Source organism: Rhinichthys klamathensis, unplaced genomic scaffold (assembly GCF_029890125.1).
Source record: "Rhinichthys klamathensis goyatoka isolate OS25496 unplaced genomic scaffold, OSU_Roscu_1.1 h1tg000603l_1, whole genome shotgun sequence".
NCBI classification, from domain to species: Eukaryota; Metazoa; Chordata; class Actinopteri; order Cypriniformes; family Leuciscidae; genus Rhinichthys; species Rhinichthys klamathensis.
In genome coordinates this window covers 740,001-764,825 of record NW_026607058.1, presented here as the reverse complement: position 1 = coordinate 764,825, position 24,825 = coordinate 740,001, and positions in this window count along the sequence as shown.

Below are 24,825 nucleotides of genomic sequence, written 5' to 3'. Positions count from 1 at the left end.
TTACCATCAGTCAAAACAATTTGGACTCTTTGATAACAACCACATATATTAATACTCAGAAGATGTTAGAAACCACATAGTAACGCCCTGGCAACCACTCACAACACCCAGGCATGATGGAGGCACATTTAGCACGGTCAAACTCGTAATTCCTTCAGAACACGTAGTGTTTACATCAACACTGACACACACACACACGGGCGAGTGACGCATGTATGCAATTTCCCACGAGATTATAACAGACATACCATGGGGAATCAGGGTAGAGACAAAAACACGTTTTGGTCGAAGGGATGATGATGCATTGACTCATTATTTAAATTTTGTTAATTTTGAACGAAAAAAAAAGGTTACATAGTGAAACTTTAAATTGAGTAAAAGTCCATGTTTTGTGATGCACCTGTAGCTCACCTGAAACAGGACCTGATGTTTATATGCAGACCTGTTGCATACACCGCAGGTCACGACCCTGGTTCAATTTGTTTATTCACTTCTCGTTATTGTTCGAGTTCAATGGACTGCTGTGGAGTGACATTAGAGTTCACTGTAACGAACATTGCATGAATATTTAAACGGCGTTTATTAGCCCGACAGCACCAGGTACAATGCACGACTGGAAAAAAAAAGAAAACACAATCATGGTGGACAAAAAAAATCCATAATCCTTTCTAATACCCGCAGTCATTGTCTTTTACAATGGTAAATGACTGAATATGGCGAGAACAATGGTGTCATATCTTCAGACAGTGATGGCAGAGGTCAAGTGGATATGGTTACCGTCTGTCCTCTGGGACAGGAAATGAGATCTGTCATAGACCGGATGACTTTCAAAAATGCAGTCCAGATAAAAGGCTGTGGACAGTATTAGCTTGAGGAAATTGTACAGCCTTAATAAAGGACCATTTATTACACTGAATGTGCATTTGTTGGTATTCATCTTGATATATAGTATGAGTCATATTCTCCAGAACCTTCTGAATTTAAAAATGGGTAACACTTTATTTTGATGGTCCCTTTTGAACATACTATTGACTATAAGTAACTTTGCAACTACATGTCAAATGACTCTCATTAGAGTATTAGTAGACTGTCTGCTTAATATCTGCCAACTCTTTATTGTGATGCTCCTCCAACAGACAATCTACTGACTATAAGTAACTTTGCAACTACATGTCAACTTATTCTAACCCTAACCCTACCAGTCTACTGATACTCTACTAACACTCTAGTGAGAGTTAGTAGAGATGTAGGTGCAAAGCTACTTATAGTCAATAGTATGTGTTAAAGGGACCATCCAAATAAAGTGAAACCTAAAAAGGAATATGCTTGTGTTGGAATATAATTTTTGTCTATACATGCATAAAGCAGATTTTCAGAAATTTATGCCAATAACACTTCAACTTCATCTATATATCTTTTGAAATGTTGATTTGTGTAATTCAATCAAATGAAAAATCAACGTACACTATCCAACAAGCAAATCCAACATGTAATCCATTGGTATACTTACTGATGTTTGTGTGTAGTTTTCCCTCCAAAATGATGTCACTTCCTGGATGATGATGTTGTTGAGGAAATGGCTTCTGTTAAAGGGATTTTACAAAAGATTAACAGAACTGAAAGTGATTTTGAGAACATTGATCATCAATTAAAACAATATATACAAGAAACTATTTTATTTGAAACATTTATATCACAGAAAGAAAAAAGGGAATATATCTTAATATGTTTTTCTTTTTAATGTAGAAGCTGCACCCAGGGAAAATATCTAAAATATATTATCCAGTCTGCTACAACAAATATAATTTTATGCACCAATGTTTTTTTTCTATATTAAAAACATTTATCCGTACTAATAAATTTCGAATATACACAAGTGGCTGATTGACATCAAGAATTATGCATTTAAATTTTGCGGGTTCAACCATGTCATTTGAAGCGGAAACTAAGATGTGATATGTGTAAAGTTTTGCATAAACAAATAATGAACTGCATCCTTTGACATTTGGGCATCGCTGCTGATGTCACGAGCACGGCTTTCCTCAAAGGAGCCCTGAGCAATGCAAAATACCCAGACCGATGTCTTCCAACTCATTATAGTGGCCCTAAAAAGTGTTTGGACACTTAAGCCATTAATATGGCGAAATTTGATTGACCTGCAAAATATCAAAGCAAATGTCATTTATTTTTAAGTATGTATAAGCAAAAAAGTTAATTGCCTCATTAAAGGGATAGTTCACCCAAAAATGAAAATGTGCTCACCCTCAAGTTGTTCCAAACCTGTATGAATTTCATTCTTCTGCTGAATAAAGATGTTTTTCGTTTTGGGGTGAACTAAACCTTTAAGCTAAACAATACATAAACTCCAAGGGCAACATTGCTCCAAAAGACAAGTTGCATGCTTTCATGAACACCTCAATTTGTCCAACTTTTATCACAATATTAATGAATGTGAAGCTCCTCTCTTCACCACAAATGTCACTATAACAGAAACCCTTCATATTGAACACATCCTCTCATTTTCATCTTGCACAAAAACACTCAATTTTAGAATTTATTATCCAAATCCAGTCCCATACAAAGCATGCTGGGAACTCCAAACCCCGTGAGCGGTTTTCAGCAACACTCTCTTAAAAATAAAGGTTATTAATGGGCATCGACGGCTCCATGAAGAACCTTTAACATCCGTCACTCTTAAAAATAAAGGTTCCAAAAGATGGATTTTTGCTGCAATAGAAGAACCATTTTTTCAGTCTTTTTTTCTCATTGTGAAAAACATTTTAATATTCTAAAGAAACTTTTTCAATGATAAAGAACCTTTAGTAGAATAGAAAACAAAGTCTTTTTAAAAGTCTTGGAACCACAATAGGTTCTTTATAGTAGAAAAAGGTTCTTTGGATTTTCTTTTAAGATTTGTTTACAGAAATACAACCAAAAATGGATCTTCTTTGGCACCTTTTTGGAAGACATGTCCTGTATAAGTGTGTGATTTAAGTGAACAAACCTTTTGGTGCAACGGCATATCATTAATAAAATCTCATTATTATTGTCCCTGTAATTTAGTCTTTCAAAAACTAAATGCATATTAGTTTAACTTCACTTAGAGAGCAGATTTTTTTTATTGCATTTTTTTTTCTTCCCCCGCAGCATATACGTCTTAAATAAACACTTACATCATGGAAATGATTCTTTAGGGTCATTTTCTGCGGTGGCTCATCAAACAGGAAGGGCTTACGCCCAGCCAATAATTACCAGCTAAAATACTTCCTCGGAAAAGACATCAGCGGTGTTTGATATTTCCTTTTACAGGCAGCCGCGGGTGAGGCTCTCAGCTCTGTTCCCGTCTCGTAGGCTGGTGGAGCGAGGCCTACACAAACAGATCTTATCGCCACCGGCGCGCACTCTTTCATCAGGATGTTGCGGCCGCTATGGAACACATTTATACTAACCAGCGAGTTTCAGCCATTTTTATTGGTCTGGATCTTAAGAGTCGTCTCTACGACCCAGGCTTCTCTTCTGAAGGAAGTGCTGTAGAATGCTTGCGGTTACTCCAGCCACAATAAAGAAACTCAGTAAATATATGGCATTAGCTAAATGTGACACATGTATTTGCTCCCCTAAAGCCCAATGTAGTGAACAATAGAAACGCTTTTGTTTTCAGATAAAGAAATCAGATTTAAAACTCGATTTTTCGGTGCAAACTTCAGAGCTAAGCACAACTTAAGAGTCAAGGGTTTGCTCAAATAACTAACTCAAAGTATGAGCAGAAGGACTAGCTATTCTGTCATGATATTGATCTCACAAACCAAAGCCTATTTTCATATGTCTGTTAATAAATCTGCATTTTCCTTCGGCTCAAACAACAGCAAGGTCATGAATTTGAACTGATTTAAAAAATGCATGCCTTGAATGCAATGTTGTGGATAAAAGCATCAGCCACATGTATACATGTTAATGCATTTAATATTTACTGCAATTTACTGTAGCACCCCTTGTGGTCGTGCCGAGATTGCAACATGTACTTGCGTTGCATTATAAATTGCATTTGGATCATTTCAGAAAACAATAACATAAAGTAAAGATTGTATAGCCCTCTGGGGTCCTTCATTTCAGAGTCACACTCAGGACCTTCGGGTCCAAATGGGCCGGAAGGGTGGGATTAATATTTATTAAAAAAAAATCATCTTTTTTTTTTTTACTTGTTTTTTATAATATTTTTTTTTTGAGATAATTTCAAAAATAAAAACGATTTATAATTAATATTAATGCAATAATTATGACACATTTTTTCCCCATTGACTATAATAGAAATTTAAAAAAAATATATATATATTTTTTTTTTTGCTGTATTTCATTTTAGAGTCAAGCCTAGGCCTCATGAAAGCAATTTTTGAAATGAAATGGATGCCATCTGGTGGACAAACTGAGCATTTTAAAAATTCAAAACCCATATGTAATCTGAATTTATTGTATGTGTATAAAAGTGTGTTTGTGTGTGTGTGTGTGTGTGTGTGGATGTGTCTGTTTTGCACTCTTGATGTTTTATAGATTCACCCCTTCACTGTTGTGTGCTTTTTTTCTGGATCGTGGCTGATTTGTAGTTTGTACGCACAAAATAACTCTGTATTTTCACATTTTTGCCAATTTCCCATTCATTTCCTATGCGGGTCCATTTGGACCCGAAGGTCCTGAGTGTGACTATTTTTTTTACAACCACTTAGACTATTCAAATCCTGTCCCCAATTTTTTGGGGTGTTCATATGCCAAGTACCAACAAAGTCACCAAATTTCGGACCATTCCGATAAAGCAATGATTTAAAAATATATATATATTTAAATGCTTCGGGTCCATTTGGGCCGAAGGACCCCAGAGGGATAGCAAGAATTGTGTAAAGGATATTTTAAGAATGACATATAAAACTCATAAAAAATGCAGGTAATGTATAGGTTTCATTTGTTAACATTATGTATTAACTAACAATGAGCAATACATTTGTTATTGTTAATCTTTGTAAATGTTAGTTAATAAAAATACAGCTGTTCATTGTTTGTTCATGTCAGTTCACAGTGCATTAACTAATTAACTTATTTTTACAATGTATTAGTAAATGTTGAAATGAACATTAACAAAGATTAATAAAATCTGTAGAAGTGCAGTTCCTTATTAGTTCATGTTAACTAATGGAACCTTATTGTTAAGCGTTACCAAAATGCATTAGCAAAAACAGCCTGTTTTTCATGATCATCTTCCACTCAGAAAAACTAAAAAATGACTGTTTTTGGTGCCAGAAACCTTGACGAACCTTTTAAGATTCAAGAGAGCTTTATTGTCACGTTCACGCCAGCCATATACAAGTTTAGATGAGGTGAACTGGTATTTCTCTAAGACAAAGTTCAAATTGACACAACATAGAGAGAGTGCAAAAGTTGAATTCAGGAGCTGGAGAATAAACCTATATAATAGTTTCTCCAGCACAATGGCTGCCCCTTCACTCATCATGTAGACCCAGCTGGCCAAGAGATTGTTTCCCTCTATGAAACATGGCATCTCATAATCCCGTTTCGCTCATGGAGAGCAGTAAATTAAACTGTGGGATCAAGATGGGCGTTCATTCATTCCGCTTGTGTGGTAGACGCTCTCTCTCTATAACTTTCTTTTTATTGCCCATGGTGAAGGGTGGAGTGTGACTGGCAGGTGTGATAAGTCAGCGTACCGGGGGCATGTGAAACAGAGAATATAGTGGAGTAACAGGAAAGCAGTCATCTGACAGCTTGACAATAGCGTCCAGCCCTGGAGGACACCAGACCTGCGCTGAGCCCAGACAATAGAGCCAGAACCTCTCCCTTCAACTGGTGACAAGATACCGTAATGGGAAGGTAATCATCGAAGAAAAGCGCCATCAAATATTCAAAAGCTGCCGCGGCATGGGGTTGATTAAATATCGAGTCCTCTGTTCCGCTGTCATGCTCGGCTTTGCCTTCTCGCGCAGGTCCCGCGGTCTCGGCCTGTTGTCAAGCTCGAAGGCATGCGAGACTTTCCCACCGCCCGGCTTGGCCTCTCCAAACTGTACTCGTCCAGGACCCGTTGTTAATGGACTTATCTAGTGCCACAAAACAGCCTTCTTTCATGGTGGCTCGCTGCCTCGGAGAATGAATGTGGGCTTTTTCTGAACAGCATCGTTAAGGCAATACGTTCTATATGCAAAGATTTGATTAAATTCTACACATTGTCCAGGCCTGTCATGCACAATTTCAAAAGTCCCTGATATTTTTGAGGGACAATATAAATCTCTAAACAGCATCATACATGAAATAATTATTATATATATATATATATATATATATATATATACACGTCACACAAGTAAATACTAGCAACAACATAGCAATTTTGATTGGAAAACTGACCATAGAAGAAGACTATAGGCGTGTTAAATACTGGTGCTGAAAATTCCCGGTGCCAGCTTATTTGCAGAACTGGTTGTACTGATTACTGGGTAAATTCGGTACCCACTGATAGACACTGTTCTTATTTATCTTTGTTTGAGCAATCTCGGAGCATAAAAGGTTTCTATTTACAAAGTTTTTTTTTTTAATTATTATTATTATTATTTTTTATCAATTAAATGAGATGGTAATGAAAGATCTAATTAACTTCCACAAGGTTTCGAAGCACAGCTTTAAAAGTATTCTTTATGTTTGAACAGCATCTTAAATGCAATAATCGCTAAAGACCTAGCACCCATATAGCAATTTTCTAAAATCTTTTAGAAAACTGAGCATAAAAGAAGACTTTTGCTAATATGTACTATATACCACCCCTTGTGGCAACTCTGGAAATACAATGTGCAATAAAAAAAAAAAAAAAAAAAATTTATATATATATATATATATATATATATATATATATATATATATATATATATATATGATTATTATTTTATTTATATATATATATATATATATATATAAATAAAATAATAATATAATATCATATAATATATATATATATATATATATATATATATATATATATTGCACTTAAAAAGGAACAATAGCTGATTGAATATCTTAGATGAGCATTACTAAAATTACATTCTAGAAATTTCAATTAAGATTGTATTAACTTCCACAAGTTTTACAGGTCTGGGAAGCACAATTTTAAAAGTCCCTGATATTTCCAAATTTGATATTTCAATATTTATTTAGTTTCTCAGACAAATGGACAGCTAAAAAGCCTTTTTTTTGTGTAAAAATATAAATGTTTTCTATTCATTATGTCTGAACAGCATCATAAATGCAATTAGTTCTAAATGCAAGTAAATAGTAAGTAAACACCTATAACAATTTCTTTAGAACATACAAAAATGTAGCTCAGCTATTTTTCTGCACAGTTACACATGAATGTATGCTTTTGAAACCCACCAAGTAATGTTAAACTACATATTTTTTGGAGTGCCCACAACTCTGTTTAAGTCCAGCATGTGTCGTACAGTGAGTGGAGATATAGACGCCCACAGAACCTTATATCCTTGATTAAACCCAACGGTTTAGGCCGCAAAAACCCCACAATGCAGGTGCCTGCCATGCGTTATTAAGCTCAAATAGTTTCCAGACCTGTGGACAGTTTGTTATCTGAAACTGTACGTTCTGTAGTAAGATCACAAATGTGTAGCAGGTTGAACAAACATCTAAAAGGTTCAAGCTCCAGTTAATTCAGAATGACGCATTTATGATCAGTTAAGATATGTTTTTACATGTGTTGCATGGTATTTTTCATACCTGCAAACTTAATAGCTAAAATGAGCTGCAAATTATGAAACTTTAAATATGTCTTTTTTTTTTTCAGTTCCCACACTTTCTGACCAAAACTTTTTTTGTTACTGTGATTGTGCTGGGTAAGTATTAAAAAAGGGGCAACTTAAATATTTTATGAGCATAACTAAAAGTATGTGTATTCTTTATTGAAACGTTTAAAGATTTCATTCATTTAAGTCAGACACATTCAACACTGTAAAAAATAATCCTGTAAAAAAACGGTAAACTACTGGCAGCTGTGGTTGCCAGCATCATACCGTAAAAATATGGTGTGTAACGGTTTTTAAAATTAACAGCTAAATACCGTTTTGTCAGCTACAGCTATATGCTGTTAAATTACAGTTATATAGTGTAGCTGACAAAACAATATTTATCTGTTACAGTTACAGACCGTATTTTTACGGTATAATGCTGGCAACCACAGCTGCCAGTAGTTTACCGTTTTTTTTACAGGATTATTTTTTTTACAGAGATGTACACAAGCACTAAAGCCTAAGAAATGATGAGAAAATGAGAAAGAATGGAAAAATGACTATAGAAGAATATTAATGTATGCATGTATGCATGCATATACAATGTATATTGTATATTTAATTTTGCACTTAGACTTAGAGCAATAGCCAATTCAATGAAGCAAAACTAAAAATATGCATATGGAAAATTTGTTTAGACTTTTTAAGATTTTATTAGTCAGAAACTCTATGCAAGTGCACAAGGGCTGTGTCCGTAATCGCATACCTCACTGCTATATAGATGGAAATACAGTATGTGACAAAAGAAGTATGTCTGAATTCACAGTACTCATAAAAGAGTAGGCGAGAAGTATGCGTATGAACGGTGAGATTCTGAAGTATGCATATACGATGGACACTTTACCGTCCCATGAGGCCAAGGGACAAGATTTATGAATGGAAGTGAAGCGACGCAACTGACGCTGCAGCCCTCTTACAAAAATAAGTATACTTCAAGTTAAATTAAGTATACTTACATAAAGTATACTTAAAAATATACTTGAACTTTACTTAAGTATATTAATATTAATGTACTAGTAGTGTACTTGTAAGCGTACTTTCTCAATAATTTGGCACACTTTTTAGTGTATAAAAGTATATTTGTAAGTATACTTAAAGTGTAACAGTAGTAAACTTTGAATACACAACTAGTTTTTATCAACATTTTAGTTTGTGAAAGCACACTTTACTCTTCGACTCTAGTGCCTCTTGTGGCAACACTGAAAATGCAATTTGTTATTTTTTTTTTAAATATTTAATTTTGCACTTAAAGGTGAACTAAGTAACTTTTTTACCTTAACCGAACAGCTTTGGAGTCATTGTAATGTTTATATTACTGATTTCGTGTTGAATGGTGGTCGTCTCGCACCCCCCTGGTGCCTGTGAGCCGCAAAACCACCCTTGCAACTTTGGGCCGGCAAGACCCGGGAAGTATCGTGTGATATCAGGTCTCGCGAGGTAATGAATTGCTTAACGGCAAAAAACAGATCTGATAAAATTCTGATCAAACAGAAATAACCCGGCGCCGTATACATGTGGTGTTGGGCGTGCGCAGCTCTTAAAGGGGCCATACCTTATTTCCACTCGTTACAGCGTCCATCCTACTGAACAGGTACCGGTGTACAGGGGGAGGGGATCCGGCCGTGAGTGCGAGCCATCTCTGCGTGAGTGCTATTCACGACAGTACAAGTACTCCACAGCGACTCTAGGGGTCGCTGTTTGACAAAAACGGAATTTCTACTTAGTGCTGCTTTAAAAAGACTCCTGCACATACTGTATATATCTGATGAAAATCTATAGGGTATATCATGGCCACGACTTATTAATTCTCGTGTTGAAGTAAATCGTGGCCATAATCGCTTCGATTGAACTAAAACGAATGATTATCACGTGGCCACGATTTAGTAAAATGGCGGAACTAATTAGATGTGCTGACATTTTAGTAATTCTTGGGAATGAATTGTTAATTTATGGCAACAATATACATTTCCCCCCGCATATCATGTGTGAGGCTCTGTAAAAAAGAACAATACATAGCCAAATTAAATATTTTAGAGATGATCATAACTAAAAAAAAATTCCAAGTGCACAGCTAGAAAAAAAAAAAATGTGTAGTGAAAATACAAAACCATACGTCTATTTGTAAACACTTTGAGAATTACATTGCATATTTTACATCGGCCCCATTTTTCACGACAGCTGCCTCTCGATGACACTCTACAAACACTGCTGAAAGATCTGTGCATGTTCACTGTCCAGGCTGCACTATCAGCACAATCGCTTTGTTAACAGGATGTTTATAAATCTTTCATTTGCGAGCAGAAATCCAGCCCAGCTCGGAGGTTGACCTAAAAACTAATTGAGCGTTGAGCATGGTTGTTCTCACAGCGCAAGACGTGTTAGGAAGTCGAGGTCAGAGGTCATGCTGACACATTGTCCGCCCCCAGTGTGAACATAAACATTTTAGAAAGCCTTTTGACCAAATTAACGGCTCTTATGAAAGCAGCGAGTTCAGACAGAGATGTGTCTGTGTGGCCGAGAGGTCTCGGGAGGAATTCGCTGGACTTTAGCATGTGAGATGTTTGCTTCGGACACAGGATGCTTGTGAAATGGTTTTTGGATAGACTCTCAACAGAAGCTGTTGCAACCGTGCGCCGCTGACGGCCAAAGCCTTCTGTCATTGTTTTACAAGCTGACTAACAGTCACTTATCTGGTGGAAAACAGTTCGAATCAGCAATAGCTCAGGCATTTAAGTGCTTCAAGTCGACACGACATCTAAACTGACCTTAGTTACTTTCTTAATGCACATTTCTGCTCGTGTTGGGAATGGTATCAGCGCATGATATTACAAGGACAAACGTGTTTTGTCTTCTTTAATAATTTCTTCACAACGCCCTCTTACTTTAAACTGCTCCATCCACACGGACCCATTCAACGTCTCAAAATGCTTTAAAAAATATGCATACACACACACGAACATGCGCGCTCGCACACACACACACACAAACACGCACACAAACATACACACACACACGAACATGTGCGCTCACACACACACACACACACACACACACACACACACACACACACACACACACACACACACACACACAATGTAGGTGATTTCCCCACAATGTTGTATAAATCTGTAGACACACACATAAACACACACATACGCAATGTAGGTGATTTCAGTTGGTGCCCAAAATGTAATATAAATCTGCACACACACACACACACACACACACATTAAAGTAAGAAGAATTAATCATAGAATTTAACTAATGCTAATATCCCCTATAGCAAAGAAAAAAATGCACTTAAAAAAACAAAACCTATTAAATTAAATACTTTTAGACATGAGAATAACTAAAAATGTACATGTATATTTCAATTACTTTTTAAGATTGTATTAACTTCCACAAGTTTACCAGGCCTGTCAACTTTAAAAGGACTTCAACTTTAAATTAGATATAAATTGTCAGGTGAAATGAAGAACTTTACTAAAGTTTTAAGCTTTTACTGTGGCATAATGAATATTAATGGATAAATGGTGCATTTTATGATGCTCTCTCTCTCTCTTTATATATATATATATATATATATTCAAGTTCATTGCTTATGAAACTTCTTTGAGTAAATTACCTCACTTTAGTTGGGATCCGCCCACATTTATTTGTCTGAGAGGCGTGACTCATACAGTATAGAACGTGAGTGACCGTTACTATAGTAAACACACACACACACGACTGATTCAATATAATTAACAGTTTCGCCTTATTTCACAATTGGATTTGTAAACATGTTTGTGTCGTATCTAATGCTGCAGGCCTCCAGAGCAGAAAAGCACGTTTGCCTGTTTGTAAAAAAATTGAGTTTTGGAAAAAATGACAAATGACAAAATGAATCTGAGGTGAACAGGAAATGACACACACTTCAAACTACAGTTAGACACACACAATGACATCATAAGTCTCTTAAAATGAAGGTGTTTGAGAAAACAACATTCCCAAACAAGCTCTGGACAGGAGAAACATTTCCGGGACGGCTTCTCTGCTGTTAATGTTTAGTCTTTTACATAATTTAACAGGGGGAAAACAACTATTTGAAAAGTCTATTCTGCTTAAAACAAGAAAAAAAAAATCTGCCAATTGGATACAAAAAAATTATTTGAGGGATATTGTCAAAATAAAATCATGTTTTAACAATTTTTAAAGAATTTTTGCAGTGTGGAAATTTTTCAACTGAAACCGCTTAGCAAGCACATATAACATGCAATAAAACAAAAACTTCCAGAAAACTTCACTTCCTGAAACTGGCACGAAGTATCAGTAATAAAATAATACTGGTAATGCTGCAACCGGGGAAGCCTGTGACTCTTTTTTACATAATAAATGACTTGCACGTCAGATTAAATGCAGTACGAAACACTATCATGTTATCTCACCTTTGGACGACTGATGTTTGAAGGCACAATCGTGAGAGTTTTGGAAGGTTATAATAGGCTACTGAATCATTTTGATGGCAGACTTTGGCTCCGGCATTTCAGAATGACTAGAACAATAGTGCGCATACACTTTAAACATGGCGGAGAGAGCGATTGCTGCTCTGACTGCTATCAGTTTTTCCACAACAGCTACATCAGCTTGTCTTGTTGTTAAAGAAGTGCATATTTACATATATGGATAATCATTTGAAGCATATTGTATGGTTTATACACAGCAAAAATAGCCTGAACACTGTAGAAAATGTTACTGCTATTTAATTAAAAAAAAATATGGTAACAATATTACACATAATATTTTTGAGTAGTTAAGGCTTCATTTTCTTTCATGGAATCTACCTGAATAAACCATGTAAAATCCCCTCAATTATTTAGTCTATGATACAATGAATTTAATATTTTTAGTGAACTATGCTTTTTTATTTTAAGTTGACGCTCAAAAGTGTGTGAATTAGAGTGAATGGAAACAACCTGTTTATATTTGACTTTGAGTTATATTGCATTATGCCGCTAGACCAGCACATAACCAAACTTGTTACTGCACTAGCATTATAACAAAGTTTTTGCTCAATGAACAAAGAAACATGCTTCAGAATATCATTACATGCTGTTATTCACAACCTTACTATAAGCCTACTCTTCTGCACAATAGTAACGATCAAAACTTCAACATAATAGAAACTCTTTCAAATGTCAATCATAACTGAAGATTAAACATTAACAGATGTTTCCCTTTACTCAAAAACACATAAAATAACACTTCATTTCAATATTTCCTCGCCATTACCAGCCATGTGCAAAGGATGCTGGGAACTAACAATGGTGTCTCTAAATAAAACCGCATAATTGAGCTAATTCTCTTAAAATAAATTGGTAGCCCCTTTTCCTTCATTTTATCAGCTTAATCGGTTCCTCAATTCAAGCCTCAAAACTGTGTATGCTTCCTTAAAAAAAATTAGGAAAATGTATATCTTGGTTTTATTAGTGAAATATTTATTTATATTTATAAATATTTATATTGTCTATATATATATATATATATATATATATATATATATATATATATATATATATATATACATATATAGACAATATTTTCTATGCAACACTGAACCACAATTTTCTTAATAAAATATACACAATATTTTTATTGTGAATTACAAGACCCATGATTCATTTTTTACAGTAAACGAATAGGACGCTAAATATAATTTTGGCTTCAATAAGATTTCCCCAATAAATACGGAAGAATAAACCCGTGTCCTCCATGATTCCTGTTCTTTCCGACAACAAAGCACTTGAACTCGACGAGCTCCTCACGACTTCATACGTAGGACATTTCTGATAGCACTGAAGACAGCATTGATCCTGTTATCCAATCACATGATCTGAGGAAAAGTCCCATTTTGTCAGTTTTGTTTGGTAAGTGTGTCTCCGTTGTTTGTATGTGGATGTTGTCTTACTGAATAAAAAAATGATAAATCTCAATTTTAACTTGCCATTTCCACCCAGCGATACTCCAACATTTGCATAAAAATACATGGATGGAAACACAGCCAAAATGATTTTCTTACTCAAAATATTTGTCTGAAAGGATTAGTTCACTTCAGAATAAAAATTTCTTGATAGTTTACTCATGCCCACGTCATCCAAGACATTCATGTCTTTCTTTCTTCAGTTATTGAGGTTTTTGAGGAAAACATTCCAGGATTTTTCTCCATATAGTGGACTTCAACGGGAACCCTTTAAAAGGCTCTACACCAGTGGTCTCAAACTCGTGGCGCGGGTGATATTTTGTGGCCCCCTACTTGACATTAAAGTTTAATGTTAGTGCGGCCCGTCGTTGCGTGTGCCGCGTTTTTTTTTTTTTTATCCCTTATGGGCTACCATAGATAGTCTCGTGACAGCTTACGGTGGGTTTGTTGTAGTTTTGTTGTCGACTAGCTATACTAGTTAGAAAGACGAAGCTGCTAGCAGCTAACGTTACGTGATTAGCTCTCACTAGGCACGCTATCTTGGCTGTTAACTGATTTTACTGTTGAAATAGTGGCAGGCTAGGACTAAAGTGGACTTGGCTGGTTTCTGCTTGTGTCTAGAAAGTGCTTTAGGCCTATATGACTTTTCGACGAGCACTGCTCTGGGCTACATGTAACAACACGAACGGCAGTAGATCAAGCCTTCTAGGCTAGATAGGATAGCGTAATGTCACAACATCCAATTTGATAGCCCCATACATACATAGGTCCTATACATATTTTTGCCGTACACTGTAAACCTTTTTACAACTTTCAAAGTCCTAGCACTTTCTAGACACAAGCAGAAACCAGCCAAGTCCACTTTAGTCCTAGCCTGACACTATTTCAACAGTAGGCCTATAGTATAGCTAGTTGACAACAAAACTATGTCAATAGCTTAAATCAAGTTAAATATGATCCAAGTGACATGGCCTCATCGTCTAGTTTGTCATACTGTGAATGTTAATGACAAAAAAAAAATAGGCTACTTACTTGGTGATTCCACGAGATAGTGGTAACGTTAGATGTCTGAATAGTCCATATTTGGCCACTGCGTGGGGTCATTAATCCAGTTTTCGACCATTTCAAAGGGACACCTCTGTAAGCCCATATCCAGTAGCTTCTTTAAATACCGCTCACGGTCCTCGGCCGGCAAAGAGAGTATGTTTGTGCCATTTTTGCTATCAAGAAACTTAGCAGATCTAGAGCGAGTTCTGTTCTCAGGGGAATCCGTTTGTTTCCCCCCAAAAAGGGGCGTTACCCTTCGATGACGCAAAAGTAAAAAAATAGGGACAAAGCGTCTGTGACGTCACCCATAGACTTTCTGAAGAACGGTTTTGAGGCCGTTTATAGGGGGTATGGGCGGTGCCATCTTTTCAAAAACATGGGAAATCCAAAACCCCGCCCACCTTCTGGCCAATCCATATAGAGCTGGTAAGTCCCGCCCCTTCTGCTTACCCCGCTGGACGTCTAGGTTGAAAAATCGTCAATGCAAGTGAATGAGAGAAAATAATTATTTTCTAATCCCGTTTGAATTTTGCAATGAATGTGAACATATGTTGTCTGTGAATTTTTTATATAATTTTTCGTGCAAAGAATGCTACAATTTAGCGGGTAGAATTTTCATACGGTTAGACTTTGTGTGAGAGCACTTTGTGGACTACAACTCTTCACTGCTTTCGACGCGTTTGATATACGTCACCACCACTAGCACACGGATCCCGCTAAACATGCCTTTGTTTGAATGGTGACATTTGGGTACAAAACACACAGGCATCTCGATCTAATTCCTTAGATTATCGCACCGTGATTTGTGGAGGGGAAATGTGTTATGCGGTGACGTCACATATGCGACGTGTAGTCTTTCTCGTTATGTCTATTCCACAACTGCTAGCCAAAGAATCATACAATATACTGTCAAACTCGTTACATGAGAGGTTATATAAAAAATTCACGGACAACATATGTTCACATTCATGGCACAATTCAAACGGGATCAGAAAATAATTCTTTTCTCTCATTCACTTGCATTGACGCTTTTTCAACTTAGAGGTCCACTTGGAGTTTTATGGATGGGCGGGACTTACCAGCTCTATATGGGTAAAAGGGCGGGCTTTGTGTGAGACTGAGCCGGCCGGTGGACGCGCCTCTTCAGCCTCAGCTATCTGTAACGTTACAAGATGGACTGGCAGACTAGGCTACTTTTTACAGCCAGTATCATTCTTATGTTGAAACTCCCTTTCCTCGATTTACTGAAGCCTATATGTAAAACGCATTTGCAGCTGCATAAGTCGCTCATAGGCTGTGCTGCGGCAACTGCACATCCAATGGCGCGGGCGCCTCTGACGTGCGACCAACTAGCTCGCAGATCAGTCTATTCCTATGTTACATTTATTCATTTGGCAGACGCTTTTTCAAACGTCAGTTATAACCATGGGTAAAGTACCTCAGACGCTAACTTATCTGAGGCGATTTAATGCTAACTGTTGCAGTGCCACTTCCCACAAACATTGATGCTAAATAGTGATAACTACGTGAAATAGTAGTGGAATGTCATTTACCGGAAAAAAAGGAGCGATGTACTCCTAGTCCTACAGTGTCGGTTAGTGCAGTTTATAGCAGAGCAACCCATGTCATGTACAATATTTCAATACAAATGTTCAGAAAGGATACAGATGTGGTATGATGTGTTGTGTCAGATCATGGCCGAGACGTCAAATTTCAGGAATTCCACTCGACGGAGCCCATTATCAGCTGTCAATGAAGCTGTCAATCAAAGTTAACCACGCCCTTATTTGTCATACATTTTATATCTAAATACGATCTAAACTAACGAGTTAGAAAAAAATTCACCCCCCTCACAGTTGTCAGGCACTCGGAACCTATTGAAAAATACAATAAAAGTCCATGGGACCAACCTGTAAAAACATGAATTTATGCTGTGAAAACGGACATTTTAATATTTGCTCCCTTTTGGGACCTCCCTCTAGCGGATTTTCGATGTATTGCAGTTTTTCGCACTAGGCTTTATGCCGAGCGTCACGTGACCAAGCCGGAAAACAGATCACATCGCTTCCGATTCAGGTCTTTTGTATGTGCTTCATGAAATTTTTTGCGGTTTTACTCATGATAACTTAAAAGGAGCAAGCAAAAATGAGCATAACCAATGTCCCTCGCATGTGCAGATTGATATTTAAAAATTTTAAAAATTTTCTTCTTCACACTAACGTTTAGATATTTAAATAGCATAAAACCCCAATAACAAAGTGAACTTAGTAGGTTAGCTGATTACCTTAAAAATCCATAGATATCGTAGTTAGTTCTTACGGCTGTTAACACTTTCTCTGACAAGCGGATGCAATGAGACCCGGTTTCCGGTTTGGTCACGTGACGCTCGGCATAAAGCCTCTTCCGGGTAGGCTTCATTTATCAGATTAGATTGTTGCCGCTTGGGGGGTTTGTTGTCAATAGTTGTCAGACAACCGCGAAGTACAAACATACTGCGCCTGGAAAAAATGAGCGCGTCGCTTCAATTCGCCTTTGGCTAAGCCCCACCCCCCTTAGTTACTGTTGCTACGTCCGACAAACAAACTTCATCTGGGCTCTGGTATCAACATGGCTTATGCTGTGACAGCTCTTCCTGCTGAAATTTTATCAAACTTTTATAAAGCAGCAAATAAAGCGTCCGATAGAAGTAGGCAAAAGGGGCTGCAATATTCGTTCGAAGGCTATATTCACGACATACAGGTGAAACGCAAGGAACAACAAGGCATCCAAATAGAGGCAAAAGCATACTGGTCACAGTCAAAAAATGAACCACCGCATATCCTACTAATCGAGACGGAGGCTGGGACTAACAATATCAAGGAGCAACACTGTTCATGCAAAGCTGGAGGTCTCTATTCACTTCTATAATCGTTATTACAAAGCAAACGGACTACGCGAGTATAACGTTGTATTTATTAGCAGCGTGTGCTAGACGACACTTGTCAGGATTTACATTTGAAATAACAAACTTGAGCGCGCAAAATATGTGAGCGCGATATGTGAACGTCCCCTTGGCGAGCTACCACCAATCAGGCCATGAGCTACTGGTAGCTCGCGAGCGACGCTTTGGAGACCCCTGCTCTAAAACAATGTGAGAATAATCATTTTGAGCTTGTAATATGTGTCCAACAGGTTGATAAGAAGGTTTGCTTTGATTTGTGCAAAGTCAGTAAGTTGCCTGAGACACTATACATGTGTAGAAAGAATACAATAAGATGGGCAGACATGACTGCAAATGTTTGTATTTCAAAAGCAATAATTGTTTTTCTAATAAAAGGAAATGTGCCTTCCAAAAAAAACATTCATTATCATATTGAAAATAAAAAGGACATGAGCAAATATTAGTATCACAAAGATGTGTTATAAAGAAAGGACAAAGAAAGTTAGTAAAATGAACTTCAACTGTCAGAAGGACAGCTCATGAAGAACCAATCATGTACAGAAAGGAAAGTTCAAATTCAGAGGAACAGTTCAGAAGAAACGTTAATAATAAAGATTGAGAAGATTGGATCAGTTGTGCTCCTTTTTTGGAATACTTGAATACTATTTTTTTTGTGGAATATTTGATGCGGCCCAGCCTGATCCAGACTCTACCTCCAGCGGCTCCCAGTAATGTTGAGTTTGAGACCCCTTTTCTACACGATCCCAGCTGAGGAATAAGAGTCTTATCTAGTGAAACAATCGGTCATTTTCTATATTAAAAAAATTTACATTACGCAATCATGTTGAAAAGGTCAGGCGGTAACCTGACGTATGTAAAAAATGTAGGGTAGGGCACAAAACTCGTTCTTCTGCCTACGCGTGACCTTTCAAGGTGATTGCGTAATGTGTGGCGCATCACAGCTAGTGCAAGACGAGCGTTTGTGGTTAAAAAGTATATAAATGTACATTTTTTTTAAGAAAATGACCGATTGTTTCACTCGATAAGACTCTTATTCCTCAGCTGGGATCGTGTAGAGCCTTTTAAAGGGTTCCCGTTGAAGTCCACTATATGGAGAACAATCCTGGAATGTTTTCCTCAAAAACCTTAATTTCTTTTCGACTGAAGGAAGAAAGAAAGCCATGAATATCTTGGATGACGTGGGGGAGAGTAAATTATCAGGAAATTTTAATTCTGAAGTGAACTAATCCTTTAAATCAAGATATATTTACTTGACTCTTTCACCGCCATTGACAGAATTTTTCGGCTTTCCGTGTTTTTACTGTTATCTGGTAGGGGGCGCTATTACGCATCTCCTGAAAGAGTAGAGAGTCTCCAGATCAAAACACAAGTGAAGAAGATGCAGAAACAAGCAATATTACATGTAAGCAGATGCATATGTGAAATAACGTGATCATCAACATTAAACAGCATATTAATCAAAACTCAACCAAGCACTACAGATTTTAGTCTAAAGCCCTATTCGCATTGGATAAGTATTACCTGAGGACCACGCGTGATTTCGAAATTCCCCCCCACATCTGAATTTCGTGTGGCGCATTCGCACGGTATAAGTGAAGCCTGTGATTTTACTGACTTATCTCCCGGATATGATGTCAATAGGCTATTGCTTGGAAATGTCTTGCAGTTATAGGTCTAGCTGATATATCATAAACAGAATAATGTTACTTACCGCATGCTGCTATACATGTCATCCATCTCCATCAAATCATTCTTTTTGTTTTTGCTCTTCTGATGGTTTTCAGCTTTCTCTTTCTGCAAATTGTATATTGTATTGTGTAGCGATATGACCCAGCACCCAAAATACTATCAAAACACTCCATTATTCGCGAAAAGACTGATAAAAAAAAAGCACACAGGAAACAAAAACATTGAAAAAATTATATACAACCCGGCAAAATTACAGAGAGTTACTCGGAGTTCGGCAAAATACACTCACCTAAAGGATTATTAGGAACACCATACTAATACTGTGTTTGACCCCCTTTCGCCTTCAGAACTGCCTTAATTCTACATGGCATTGATTCAACAAGGTGCTGAAAGCATTCTTTAGAAATGTTGGCCCATATTGATAGGATAGCATCTTGCAGTCGATGTAGATTTGTGGGATGCACATCCAGGGCACGAAGCTCCCGTTCCACCACATCCCAAAGATGCTCTATTGGGTTGAGATCTGGTGACTGTGGGGGCCATTTTAGTACAGTGAACTCATTGTCATGTTCAAGAAACCAATTTGAAATGATTCGAGCTTTGTGACATGGTGCATTATCCTGCTGGAAGTAGCCATCAGAGGATGGGTACATGGTGGCCATAAAGGGATGGACATGGTCAGAAACAATGCTCAGGTAGGCCGGGGCATTTAAACGATGCCCAATTGGCACTAAGGGGCCTAAAGTGTGCCAAGAAAACATCCCCCACACCATTACACCACCACCACCAGCCTGCACAGTGGTAACAAGGCATGATGGATCCATGTTCTCATTCTGTTTACGCCAAATTCTGACTCTACCATCTGAATGTCTCAACAGAAATCGAGACTCATCAGACCAGGCAACATTTTTCCAGTCTTCAACTGTCCAATTTTGGTGAGCTCTTGCAAATTGTAGCCTCTTTTTCCTATTTGTAGTGGAGATGAGTGGTACCCGGTGGGGTCTTCTGCTGTTGTAGCCCATCCGCCTCAAGGTTGTGCGTGTTGTGGCTTCACAAATGCTTTGCTGCATACCTCCGTTGTAACGAGTGGTTATTTCAGTCAAAGTTGCTCTTCTATCAGCTTGAATCAGTCGGCCCATTCTCCTCTGACCTCTAGCATCAACAAGGCATTTTCGCCCACAGGACTGCCGCATACTGGATGTTTTTCCCTTTTCACACCATTGTTTGTAAACCCAAATCCCAGTAACTGAGCAGATTGTGAAATACTCAGACCGGCCCGTCTGGCACCAACAACCATGCCACGCTCAAAATTGCTTAAATCACCTTTCTTTCCCATTCTGACATTCAGTTTGAAGTTCAGGAGATTCAGGACCACACCCCTAAATGCATTGAAGCAACTGCCATGTGATTGGTTGATTAGATAATTGCATTAATGAGAAATTGAACAGGTGTTCCTAATAATCCTTTAGGTGAGTGTATGTCATTTGCGGGGGAATTTTTACTTTACAAATTACAGACATGGCCGATTTGCACGGGATTAAGATCACAGACAACATCCGCAATTATTACAAATGACTAGAGGTCACCAGGTAATACTTATCCCGTGCGAATAGGGCTTAAGTCTAGTCATCATCATTCAGTAGGCTACTCAATTTCAGTAGGAATTGAATCATCGTTTTCAGTTTCGGTTCTTATAACGGACTTCAGTCTGTATGTTCTCAGCAGTGGCGGTTCATCAACAACGGTCCAGTCGGTGCCGGCCGAATGCGAGTATGGCAGGGACATGTGGGGACAGACTTGACTTCCTCGCACACGCTGACTTTATTAAAGGCGTTTGACCGCGGCACGCTGCACTTCTCTTATTGTGATGCAGCAGCCTACATTAGCTGGGCTTTCATGTGGCCGAGTGTGTTTAGCACATGACCGAACGGACTCAAACGCTGCACACACTTGGCACGTTGGCTGATCAGTCAGTGCCCTATTTTAGAAACTCAGATTAAAGGTTTCTGTTTGTCTTTGGTTACTTCCAAGTTATTATAGGCTGACTATGACCTTGGCATATTCTAAATTAAAAAGGTTATGTCATGCGTTGAGTGTAAAGGCATATAATCTTCTCCCTCTTTGCTCTTTCTTTTTGTTTTTTCTCCCTCCAGTCAATCACATCCATATAATCGGCGAGGCTGCAGTCAGAGGAAAAAGTGAATCAAACACTGAGCGCCATCAACTCAATTACACATATCTCAGGATTACTATCATCTTCAGTAGTAGTTGTACTAGTCTTGTTTTGTAGTAATGCCTGGAGCGAGAGCGGATGGACAACACAAGACTTCAATACAATGATCAATTTAAAGGCCTGTTCAAATGAACTCCATGTGCAACTAGAATTTAAAATGAAACTAGACTTTTGACATTTTCTGAAGAAAATACTGTATAAGTGCATGCTGTTTAATCAAGCAAAATCAAGTAATCAAGCTAACAATGTGAATAGGCCTTTAGTTGTGCAAACAGCAATCAAAGTAAAACAAAAAAATATATACAAAAATACGATTCACATTCACAAGTCACATAAGTTGTCCAGATGTTGTTTACGTCGCAGTGTCTGGCGAGACATTAGTCGCAGAACAACAACAAAAGCCTCAGATCAGAGATAAATACACAAATACACGTCAATCGTCACTCTGTCTGTGTATCAGTGCTGTTATTGTTCATTAAAACTATTTCAAATCTTGTCGGTAATTGAAATGAAGCAGAAATTAGATAATATATAAATATTAGAGGAAAAACTTGAAATTAAAAAACTTGGACGAAATGTTGAGTTTAGGTTAAGTTTAAGTACTAATAAATAAAATAAAAAATAAAATAAAAATGAATTAAAGCTACATATATATATAGGCTACACATACACACGTCAAAATTACTAAAAAGAATTAAAACAAAAACTGAAATCAAAATATTAATAAATATAAATAATACTAAAATAACTGCTTAGTATTTGAATGCAACTAAATTCATTTAATCGCCACTCAAAACAGCAGAGTAAAACAAAAAAGTTAAAATTACACATAACATATTTAATTTATTGATATAATAACAAAAATAAAATACTATTAATTCATACTATTGTCAACTAATTCATTCAGATGTTTCAAAGTGTGACTTAGTGTGACTCCAAAGATTACCATACAATAAAAGTCAATGGTGTCCAATGTTTTTTGGTGAAGTCACACTTTTAAAATGACTTTCAAAATATCTTCTTTTGTGTCCCCACATGATCCCAGAATATAAATCCTTCTATGAACTGTCCCTTTAACTGTCCAAAAGGCCACTGTGTAATGAAATATTAGCTGTTAACCCGTAAACTGTCTGTATGGCCATACGCTTCCACTTCTTCATTAAGATCAATGACTTTTCTGTTCCCCCGCGACCGTCGAGCTAATTCAGATCTACACTAATGACCAGTCGCTCCGCACAATCAGTTTAGACGTTTGGACAAGCAGAATAAATCCATTGTGTGTGTTTAAAGAAACACTTCTCAATCCAGCACGACATTCTCAGCGTCTGGGGTGAAATGACCCTCATGCCTGTTGATTGGATTTGTTCAGCTGTGATCAAAATCCTTTCAGTTGAACAAATCTGCTTATTTTTAAACCCCTAAACCCTTCGCTTCCTTTCAGGCCGCTTCTGAAAAACGACCGACACAATAGTTCACCAAGGCATGATGAAACACTGTTGCGCTTTGCAGCAAGAGAAATGAGTGGACAATCTATGCGGCGTGCATATCCTTTCTTTCCGATGCATTCTTGTCCAAGCAAAGTCTCGGAAAGCAAATTAAAAATAACAGGATTAACCATGTTTTTTTCATCCGCCGCCGCAAGCACACAGATCTGTTTCTGGATTCCTGCGAGCGGCCCATGTCGAGCCCTTGTGTTCATGCTCAGGCTCGAGGTAAACATTTGTAAACACAGCTAATCAATTTCATGGAGAGGATATGACAACGATCTCCAGCTGTGTCTGCAGGGTGTCCGACTGCGCACTTACGGGACTCGCCCTCAAACTTCCCGATGTCGCATTAAATGCAAAATCATTCATTTCACGGAGCAGCCAAAAGTTTCCAGGCCTGTTTTCGTTGGTCCTGCCCCTTAAACTCACCGTCAAACTTTTTTAAGAAGTGACAAGTATCATGGACAAGCTCAGTGTTCAAGTCTGTCATCCATTATCCAATACCGTAGCGACTGTAAGAAACACTAAATACTTAACAGGCCGCTGTATTTGTGCTGCGCACTGCCTCTCGGGGCAGATGTAATTAAGTGAGCCAAGTAAGAGCTAGTAAAACAGTAGGCCCAGATGGAAGCTCCATAACTCACTCAAGTGCACCATTAAAACGTTGCAGAAACAAGAAACTTAAAGCATTTAGAATTATTACGACTTCCTTAGGAAAGGAAATGACGATTAACAGACTCTTGAAGGGCTTGACTCAGAGCTTAAACAACAACACCCCGACATATGCAAAAAAAAACTAAAAATTCTGCAACATAAGACAGCTTGTGAAATATAATATGCATTCTGACACAGGATGCATGTGAGTTTACACACCTAGCTGATGTTTTAAGAGTCATTGTATAAGTCAAGGCCAAATAATGCAATGATTATTGGACCTGAAACTATAGGAGTGAGTTCAGGTCGATTGGGATACTTTTCCCACTCAACCTCAATTCGTTCCTACTGTAGCTATGCATTCTCAAATTCAGGTTATTGCATTTTATAATGTTTCGCCACATGGGGGTGATATAGGTGCACCTCTGTCGGTCTTGGCGGAGCAACATGGCGATATCGTTCTGTTTATTCTTAAAGGGTTAGTTCACCCAACAATGAAAATGATGTCATTAATGACTCTCCCTCATGTCGTCCCAAGCCCGTCAGACCTCCGTTCATCTTCAGAACACAGTTCAAGATATTTTAGATTTAGTCCGAGAGCTTTCTGTCCCTCCATTGAAAATGTATGTACGGTATACTGTCCTTGTCCAGAAAGGAAATAAAGACATCATCAAAGTAGTCCATGTGACATCAGTGGGTTAGTTAGAGTGTGTTGAAGCATCGAAAATACATTTTGCTCCAAAAATAACAAAAACTAGGACTTTATTCAGCATTGTATTGTGTTCCGGTTCTGTTGTGGATCCGCGTTCAGTGACGCTGCTGACGTAAGACACTGCTGACGTGTGTCTGGTGTGTGTGTGTCTGGTGTGTGTGTGTGTGTGTGTGTGTATTCGGTTTCTGTTGTGGATCCGCGTTCAGTGACGCCGCTGACGTAAGACGCTGCTGACGTGTGTCTGGTGCGTGTG